Source organism: Peromyscus maniculatus, chromosome 1 (assembly GCF_049852395.1).
Source record: "Peromyscus maniculatus bairdii isolate BWxNUB_F1_BW_parent chromosome 1, HU_Pman_BW_mat_3.1, whole genome shotgun sequence".
Classification (NCBI taxonomy): domain Eukaryota; kingdom Metazoa; phylum Chordata; class Mammalia; order Rodentia; family Cricetidae; genus Peromyscus; species Peromyscus maniculatus.
In genome coordinates, this window is record NC_134852.1 from 186,678,781 (window position 1) to 186,688,739 (window position 9,959).

Here is a 9,959-nt window from a genome sequence, read left to right on the forward strand (position 1 = left end):
ATTCAGGGCAGATGTTGGGCATTGCACTACAGGGAGAAGACACTCTGGGAAAGAAAAATCATTACCTCACTGAAGGGAGAAGTATTCCTCCTATCTTTTTAGTGTGAATGAAGGTAAACTTGCCTTTCCATGGCAGATCATTAGTCAGATCAAGGACCTCCCCAACATGAATGGCTCTTAATGGAGGAGACATGGGCAGGTCTCCATGAGTTGCAGATTTTATCCCATAGTCTAGGAGGAAACAGCTTTCCCTTCAAGGGCCTTTGGTGAACAATATGAATGCTACCCTGCCTCATTAATACAAATTATCATTCCACGACTTTCTATTTTAATTTCTTGTAGATGATTGTACACTTTTCTGTGTTCATTGTTTATGTACAACTTTTATGCATCCCTTGGGCAAAATGGACCCTTCTCCAACTTCCTCTCACCTTCTCTGTTGCAGTGACTGATTTCTACACATTCAACAACCTTTTGTGTGTCATTTCACACTTCCATTACCATTCTTGAATGACTGATTACAGTGATAGAGACAGAGTTGACAATTGCCAACGCCTAAAAAAATGTGTGAGGACTAAGGCTAGAGGTGTGCCTGTCCAGGGTAGCAGGAACTGGAGGCAGTGGTGATGAAGGAGCCTACATCAGCTGATGAATGTCAGTTCCAGTGCTTAGATCATTAAGAGGAAGAATGACAGTTGTCCATGTGTCATTGCAACCACCTCAGTTTCCTCACTTGTTCTCCTACTGTACTTGTATAAGATGTACATAGTGAAAGAACCCGGTGAAGGAGAAAGATGAGTTTTGCACTGATTGGGAAGCTTTCCATGAATCTGTACTCTTTAGAGGTAAAGGAGGAAAACACTATTCTGACCAAACATCCCATCATTTCAGTCATGGTCCTTTTCCTGTTCCATGCACTACATGGTCCTCCAGTCAATAAGGTTTAGGGAAGTTCTGCATTGAAAACTTGTCAAATGAAAAGAAAGAGGATTTGAGTTGGACAGAAGGTTTCTAGACTAAGGTGAATTTTAATTCAGGACTCAGTGTGCCAAAGCTCACAGTCACACAAAGCTTCCATGGAGTCAATGGTGGTTTTATGTTCTGATCTTACAGTATAGAAAACTGATGTTAATGCTCCACAGAAGGTGGTTTCCAAAAGATTTATTGTGGGATTATAACTGGGAATTTCACTGAAAGAAAGAAGACAAAGTTCCTTTTCTAAACAGTTCTCAATTATGTGTCAACATTCATTTGGGGACACATATCAGATATTTATATTATGATTCATAACAGTAGCACAATTACAGTTGGGAAGTGGCAATGAAATAATTTCAAGTATGGCAGGCACCACAAGATGCTTAACTCTATTAAAGAGCTGCTGCACTAGGAAGGTTGAAAACCACTATAGTCTAGTAAAATTGGGACCTAGAGGAGACAGGTTGTCAATAGTCACTAGTGCATTGTTCATAACATTCATGGATGGAGGCATGAGGTGTGGGTGAGCAAGCCTGAACAATACACTGATCCATGAGATGTCTAGATGGCTGTCTGTTTCCATTAGCCTACCCTTATGGGCACAATGCTAGTGTGCTCAGCTATGGGTAAGACCTAAGTGCACAGCACACCTGTATTCTACTATTCTTGGCATGGCCAGGTGAAAAGTGAAGACAGCTGGTTTAAGCACTATGGCATCTCTGGTCTCTGGCAGAGACAGCTACCAACAGGACCAAGGGCCTTTTGCCTTCTGAGCACAGATTGGTCTCCAAGCTGCTTGCTTTTGGGTTACTACCCTGACTGACTAGATTTTATAGGTGGTCCTCTGAGACAGGAGTGATACATAGTTGGAATTACTTGTATTGCTCTATAGGGAAACAAAAAAGGCATGAAGGTGTATAAGCATCTTTAAAAGAAAGGGATTCTTTGTAACCATAAGAGGGGAGAGCTAAATGACTTAAGTTCACCAGCTACATTGTACAAAGATAAAAGTTCTAGAGAAGAGTCATATCTCCAGTGTCACAGGGCAGAGAGCATGTCCATTAGTTGTACATCAGTCCATGGAGGATAGCTCCTTGTTGTGTCTAAGATGAAATAGGCAGACCACCAGTGACTTCTCCACATTCAGTGCTTACCACATAGAAAGGTCCTGTTTATGTCAGCTCAGGTGGCATAAAATTGTACACATAGTCCTCAAAGACATAAGGAAATGGAGAATAAAATTTTAGAGTTCCAAACCTCAGATAAGGACTCTGACATGTATGTTTGTATGCCTGTATCTGTGTAGCAATTTCCAGTCTTGACTGAAAGGATGAACTTACAACCTAAGATTGTAAATACAGGTACATGTACATTCATGTACAGGAAGTCTTTGACAGTACAAATAAACAGAGATGAGAGATTGATTAAAAAAATCAAGAAATTCTACAGAAACAAATGGTCAGACTTTCAGGAAATCAGGAAGAATACTGTGAAATGCGTTTAGCTTGGCATTAATTGGCAATTTCTGCTCATTGCTCACATAACAAATCACCTGCTTCCTTCACACAGAGAGAATGCTGAAGGTGATCAGGTCAAGGAGAATCTGATTGAACTGAATTGTCACTTCACATGGAAACTGTTGGAAGACTTTGACATACCTGATTTGGAAATGAGGATCTCTGAGGAGCTTGAGTTTCTAGACAGCAAAAACCAAGTGGGGATGTTCAACCTCAGGGCCTATGTGAATCACCTGAAAGGCCAGCATGAGGAAGCCCTGCAGAGCTTGAAAGAAGCAGAAGCCTTGATCCAGGGAGAGCAGGTGGGCCAGAGAAACCTGGTGACCTGGAGCAACTGTGCCTGGGTGTATTACCACATGGGCAGCCTGGCAGAAACCCAGACCTACCTGGACAAGGTGGAGAACACTCGCAAGGAATTGGGCAGTTCATTCCCCTATAATATGGAGTATTCTGAGACACAATATGAGATAGGCTTTGTCTATCTGAAGAGTGGACGAGACAATTATAGACCAGCCAAGGCCTGCTTTAAAAGAGCTCTGGAAGAAGATCCTGAAAACCCTTTATACAACATTGGCTATGCAGTTGCAGCCTATCACACAGACATTCATGATGATAATATCTCTCTAGAACCACTAAGGAAGGCTGTCAGGTTAAATCCAGAAGATCCGAATATTAAAGTTTATCTTGCGCTGAAGCTTCAGGATTTAGGAGAAGCAGCTGAAGCAGAAACACACATTGAAGAAGCCCTCAGTAGCACATCCTGCCAACACTATACATTTCGATCTATAGCCAAGTATTACCGAAGGAAAGGCTGCATAGACAAGGCTCTCCCTCTGCTACACAGGGCCTTGCAGGAGTCACCTGCCTCTGGCTACCTGCATTACCAACTAGGGCTCTGCTACCATAGACAAGTGATGCAACTGAGAACATCCACTGATAGGCCAGCCCAAAGGCATGCAGCACAACAGGCTGTTCTTGAATTTCAAGAGACTGTGAAACTCAGGCCCAGATTTGAGATGGCTTATGTTTGCATGGCAGAAGTTCAGGCAGAAATCGGCCAACATGAAGAAGCAGAGGCAAATTTCAAGAAGGCACTGAAGAAGAAACGGCACAGGAATCTTGAGTGTCACAAAGAGCAGGATATTCATTTACGCTATGGCCGTTACCAACACTTTCATCGGAAATCAGAGGACAAGGCGATCACCCACTATTTAATAGGTCTTCATCTGAAAGAAGAAACCTTTGTCTGGAAGAAACTACTTGCAAGGTTAGAGAGAATGGTCACAAGACGTGCTCGCCTGCATGTTCGAATTGTGGAGAGCTATTGCTTGCTGGGCTTCATACACAAACTGAAGGGGGACAAGGAATCGGCCCTGCAGTACTATGAATTGGCTCTGCGCCTCAGTGGGGTAGTGAACCGTAAGTTTTGAGTGCAGCTCACCCCTGTGAAGTGAATGTATTCATAACTTAGGGTTCCTGGCCTCCTTTCCAGTTTCTTTCTCCAAACAATTTTCATGCCTCATTGTGGTGTCTATAGGGAACTTGCACCCCACTGCTCCTGCTCACTTACTGACCAGGACTGACCCCTGCTGATCTGCACTCCCTTGAGCTGTGGGATCCTAGGACATCTTTTCCTTTTGGCTGTGTCTTGGCAATGCAATCATCCATCCTCTGCCTGCCAGTGTCCTGGACAAAGAGGTCTTCTCCAAGGAAGCTTTTACTTTAGGTCAGTAGATACTCTTAGTACAGTGCAGTGTCACAGAAAAACAACTGAACAAAGGGGAGAGTTTGAAAGCTGAGAGGTCTCAACTTACTACAGAATCATTCATGGCTGATAAGAGTCTTAAGTTTGGGGAAAGCCAAGCAGAAGAAACTTGCCAGGACCTTACAGCAGAAGATGATATAAGGAGATTTGTGTAGATTTTCTGTGCTATTGATAGTGTGTTATATGTGATGTTTTCCCCTCAAATAAAATATATTCAGTAAAATTCCTTAATTCCCAAAATCTTCCAGTGTAATTTGTTGATAGAATGGAAAGGATATCCCATCAGTGTCCTCAAGAAGGCTCAGGATAGCAGAATCAACTAAAGAGTCTAGTGGCAGGCAGGAAGGAAAGTTGTGCACATAAACCCTGCAAGGGATCTTGTAAAGATGAAGGCTATATGTCATCCTCCACATCATGGGATAGTAATGGCGACTGATGCTGCCTCGCTACCTGAGAGCTGCTGTTTATCATTGGGGATTATGTTGCTAGGGATGGATTTAGGGTTCATTCACCTGATATTTGGGGAAATACTTCTGATATTTTTAATAGGTGTTTCTTTGATGAGCCAATATCATGTTTATTTTATTCAAATAAAGAAAACTCTCAGGATTCATAATACTGCTCACTAATAGTCTCAATGGATGCTGAGGAAGAGTAACTGTGGGAACAAATGATGGGTTGGAGAAGGAAGGATTAGGAGAGAGCAGGAGGACACACAGTTTGATTCACAAGCTGGGTTCTGGGAACTTGGCAGACTCTTCTCTTCCTGGAGAGCATTTTTCACACTTGCCCAAGGGGACACAGCTTTACTAGGTTTTTCAAGGAATGATATGTGGGTCAGACACTGGATGTTTCAGACACCTGGGTGTTAGGTTGTCACTAGTTTCGTCCTCCTTACTTACTTCCATGAGAGTTGTAGTCTGGAGGATCTAAACTAGAGAGCATAATTGTTTAAATTTCTCCCCTTGATTAAAATGCTTTGTGGTTCCTAGGTCCTGTGCTCAGGAAGCCCAGCAAGCACCCATGTGCCCTCTGTCTGCTGACCCACACTGCCCATGCTCAGGAGCACTTCCCCATCCTCTGCATCTCCTCTCTCCTTGTTCCTGCTGTTTATCTGTCCTGTCAGCTCTTTTGGGTTTTCTTTGCTCTTCCTTATCCCTCTGAGTATAGTCTCCTTTTGTTATCCTAGTCTTCCCATTCACACAACTGCATGGATGAAACTACAGCTAGTTGAGGTGAGGCCTCCACAGCTGTGCAATGAACAAGCATGGGTGATACAACACACACACACACACACACACAGAGAGAGAGAGAGAGAGAGAGAGAGAGAGAGAGAGAGAGAGAGAGCCCATAAAGTAAATACATTAAGTTAATAAAGTTAAGGAAAACCACTGTGCATTTATGTTTATGAGCATCAGGCTACAACTAGTAACGTTCTTATTAATTAAATATAGATTGTGTGTACTTAGTTACCATTACTGTTTCAAATGTTCTATTGTGACCTGAAAGTCAAATGTAGGACAAATGTCTACAAACCTGATTTTCTGTGAACTGACAATGAAAACTCCATAGCAAAATGGAGAAGCAGGCAGTGAATGTGGATCAGTGGCCTATTTTGTATCCATGCTTGTTATGGCCTTAGCAGGAAAGCATCCTGGGATCACCCACAGTCACTGCCATGCTTTCCTTCAACTACAATTTTGTCAAGTGGCACAGCAATGTCTCCAGTGCATGCTAATGTGACAGAAGGACCAGAACACTGATATCAAGCTGGGGGTGGAGTGGGCAGTGACCTCCAGCTATTAGATTTGTTCTTGAAGTGATAGGCAGCCAGGTCACTAAGACCTACTCTGTGTTGGCTTAAGGTAACAGATATTTAAAGAATAGTGATGGCTTTGAACAAGTCATAGGTATTTGTATGGAACAACTTCCCTAATGCTGCATATTTGTGCCATATCAGCAGACATGTGTTAACATCAGTCTGTACCCTACTGTGAACAGAGCATACATAATCACATTCTTTTCCCATGTCTTCTTGTGTATTAGGAGGACACTGGCCATCATCTTCTCTAGAGAGTCAGCAAGAACAATAGGTACAATGTAAAAAGGATACTGCACCAGGGGTCCCTCACCATATAGCTGAAACATGGCCTGGAGCCTCAGCTGATCAATAGTCATGCAATTTCAAATTGATAGAGGATGCCTAGGACCATTTTGACCCATGTTCAAACCCAGGTACACATCATAATCACATGAGGTGTCTTATTTGTTTGTTTGATTGATTTTGTTTTTCTCAGACAGCATTTCTCTGTGAAGCAGTCCTGGCTGCAACTCACTCTGTAGACCAGGCTAGCCTCAAACTCACAGAGATCTGCCTGCCTCTGCCTTTTGAGTGCTTTGATCAAAGGCATGTGCCACCACCACCTGGCTTGATTGATTGTTTTAAAACTGATTTTAAATCTGATTCTGGGGTGTGTTTATTTGGACTATCCAAGAACCTGAGCACAATTCATTTAGATGTTGTCTAATGATTCTAACATGCAGTGAAGATTTAAATCTGCCAGCTCATCCCACTCACTCACTACTGAGCCAGGAATATCGCAGCTAGCAGAGGTGCCATGGTCTTTCACAAAATGTCAGTCTCATGCAGGTGCTTTGGATAACTGGGATGGGTCTGATAGCCTATACAGACACATTATTTCCTGAAGGTTCTTTATTTTCCAGTTCCCGTTTTTCTCTTCACTGTGCATTACACACACACACACACACACACACTCACTCAGTCACATGTAATCAAAAATACATGACCGTAGGCACATGCACCCACATACAGTTAGCTATTTGTTTCTTCTCTTCCTAAAACTCTTTGGCCAGCGTCATAAATGGTTCCATTTATTACAGAGACAAAGGGGGAAGAGGTGAAATACCAGCCTGTGCCTAACTGCACAGAACCGGTACCAATCATATTATAGGAGTAGGGAAAGAATCCCTTTTGGTCCTCTGCTTGCCATGGACTGTAGGGATTTGGAAAACGAAACTCTCCAATATATTTCTATGAAGTATTGTGCTCAAACATGATTGGATTTCACATGCATGTACACAGAGCATTGTCTTTTACCCCAAACATGAGTCAATGATGTTTTGGAAGCTGACCTAGTTATTAGAAATGTTTCCCGACAAGCAGCATTCTACCCACTGTGGGATAATTTCATGGAGTTTAAATGATAAGCAAGGATAATTAGTAGGAGAGTGTAAGCAGACCACTTTAGAACTCTCACTCTATGCAGTGAAGGAATGAAAAATTAAAACCTTCCCGTTCTTCTCTGTTTCACCTTTATGATGATACAGCACAGAAATGCAAAAAATATTAGGTCCAGCCTATATTGTTAGCTCCAGTGTCTGCAGGAGAGTCTAGCAACCAGCTGAGGATTCTAATCTGAGGAATATTCAATGAATCTAAACACACTGAGTTCTTTAGTCCATTCACTTTATTCTACTATGGTGATTCTATCTACTCCGTTTGTTTTCTGCTCTTATTTAGCTCCTCTGAGTCCCTCCTGCTCTCAGTCTCTTCTGCTGTTCTTTCATCATTCTACCTAGTTCTTTCCATCTCCGTCCTCATATTTGTTCTTTTCCATCCATCCCCCCAGTGCTCTGAGAGAACCAGTATTTATACCCACACAGTAATTTTTTGGTAAAACAACGCTGGCTTGAATTTTTCAGGGTCTCAGAGACAGATGATAAGGACCCACACATAAAGCAATTAATTGTCAGCTTCCAATTACAACCCAAAAGGGGAGTGACTACAGGGGAGTTTTCTGGTAGGGTCAACCAAAGGCTAAGATCAGATAGGGAATTTATGTGCTCAAACTGTAATCTAGAAATGGTGAGGTACATACAATGTTAGGGGTCAGTAAGTCACAATAAAGTAAACTCTCTTTGGTGCCACTTTTCCCACTCATCCCAGCTGCAGCTGCTCTCTGATAGGGAGGGGGACATATGTTAGGTGGCTAAGCAACCTATGTCAGAGCTTGTAGTATTAGGTTAGTAAAAGCACTTTCACTCCCAGTAATTGTTGAGGAGAAAAATCTAGGGATAGCACCTGGCTAAGGAGGAAGAAAAACTTATTTTGCACAGGAAAGAAGCTTGGCACCTATTGTCTGCCTGGCCTGGAGGCAATCTTCTTGGATAGTGGGAAGTAACTGCCTTAACTCAGTATCTAGCAATGGCTCAAAATTCATCCCAGGAATGTGAGCTGTAAATCTCCTAAATTAGGGTCTTGTGTAAATAACCTGGGGTGAAGATAAGGGGTTGAGGATTTGATTGTTAGGGGTCCTTTTCTCTATCTGTGAGTGAGATGAGCTAATCTTCCTTGTCTCTACACAGTTAAAAATCTCCACACAGCCAAGGCTGAACATCTCATTTACACAGCTCTCCCTTGACAGGCCTTTACACAGTTCCTAGGCACAGCTCCTCTACATAGCAGCAGCTCCTTCACACAGCTCTCTCTCACACTCACTCACGCACGTTCTTCTGCTAGATTCTTCACTCACTGTTTACTCACTCTTTCACCCACTCACTCCCTCACACCTTCCTCATGAATCCTCATCACTCTCTATCTACACACACACACACACACACACACACACACACACACACACACACACACCACTCACATTCTGCAGCAGCTGACACATAGCTCGACATGGCAATCTCTCCCCACACTGCCACTGCCTCTCCACAACAAAAATCTGTACAAGAATTAGTTACATTATCAGGGCCCCACCCATGCTCCCAACACAGTTAAGTCACATAGCTTCCCTTAGGATAGTAATGTCACATTGACCCATGCACTAAGCTCTAAGTTGGTGAGGGGATCAGACATTAAACCATTGGCTGAACCCTGTGTGGTCAGTGCACATGAAGAAAGGGAACCACTACAAGACTATGTCTTGATGTAACCAGCCTGGTCTTGATGTAGCAATAAACAATAATGGGAATTAGTGCTTGTGTATTCTCTGTAGGAGCAGATTAATCTGTTTTGGACTTGTTCAAAGGTCTTTGCAAAATGAGTTAAAGGCTGTCATGGATACAGAACTCTGTTACTTTCCTGTGTCAGTGAAGAAGAATACTCTGGGAATATTTCTGTTCATCAGAAGTATACAGCTTAAACAGAAATCCACAGCTAAATGTGTGCCCAGAAATGTAAAATACACTACCAAGGCACCATGGAAAGCACCCCACAGCTGTTCTTATTAGGGATGCATACCCGTGGAATCTGTGAAAGTTACAAAGAAAAAGGAACTGGTTTCCACAGCCAGTGATCCCACGGCTTTGCCAAGTGAGACCCCCATTAGGAACATACACTTCTGGTTGTTCGACTTGTCAAACACTGGTTGTCACCTGTCATATACTGCCATGGCCCTCAGCAAATGTGTCATGACATAATGTGAAGGTCACAGTATAACCCTACAGATTTAAATCTCTCTACACCAAGCATTCTGGTGACTGATCCCAGGAGGCAGATTTTATGAAAAAGCATTTAAACTGTGTCACCACCTAATCACCACACAGACACATTCCTCCATCTTCTTCATAATTAAACTTCACTGGGAAAGTGGCCAAGGAGCCCCCATCTCCTGTTGGTGACAGCTGATTGAGGATTAAGGATAAAACTCTCTGGTCAGGGAATAATTCATGAG

The 9,959-nt window shown here is 42.7% G+C and overlaps 1 pseudogene; it reads left to right on the top strand.

The window, feature by feature from the left end:
- Nucleotides 1-794: 794 nt before the first annotated feature.
- On the top strand, nucleotides 795-4,096 carry LOC143271196 (antiviral innate immune response effector IFIT1 pseudogene; annotated as a pseudogene).
- The last annotated feature ends 5,863 nt before the right edge of the window (nucleotides 4,097-9,959 follow it).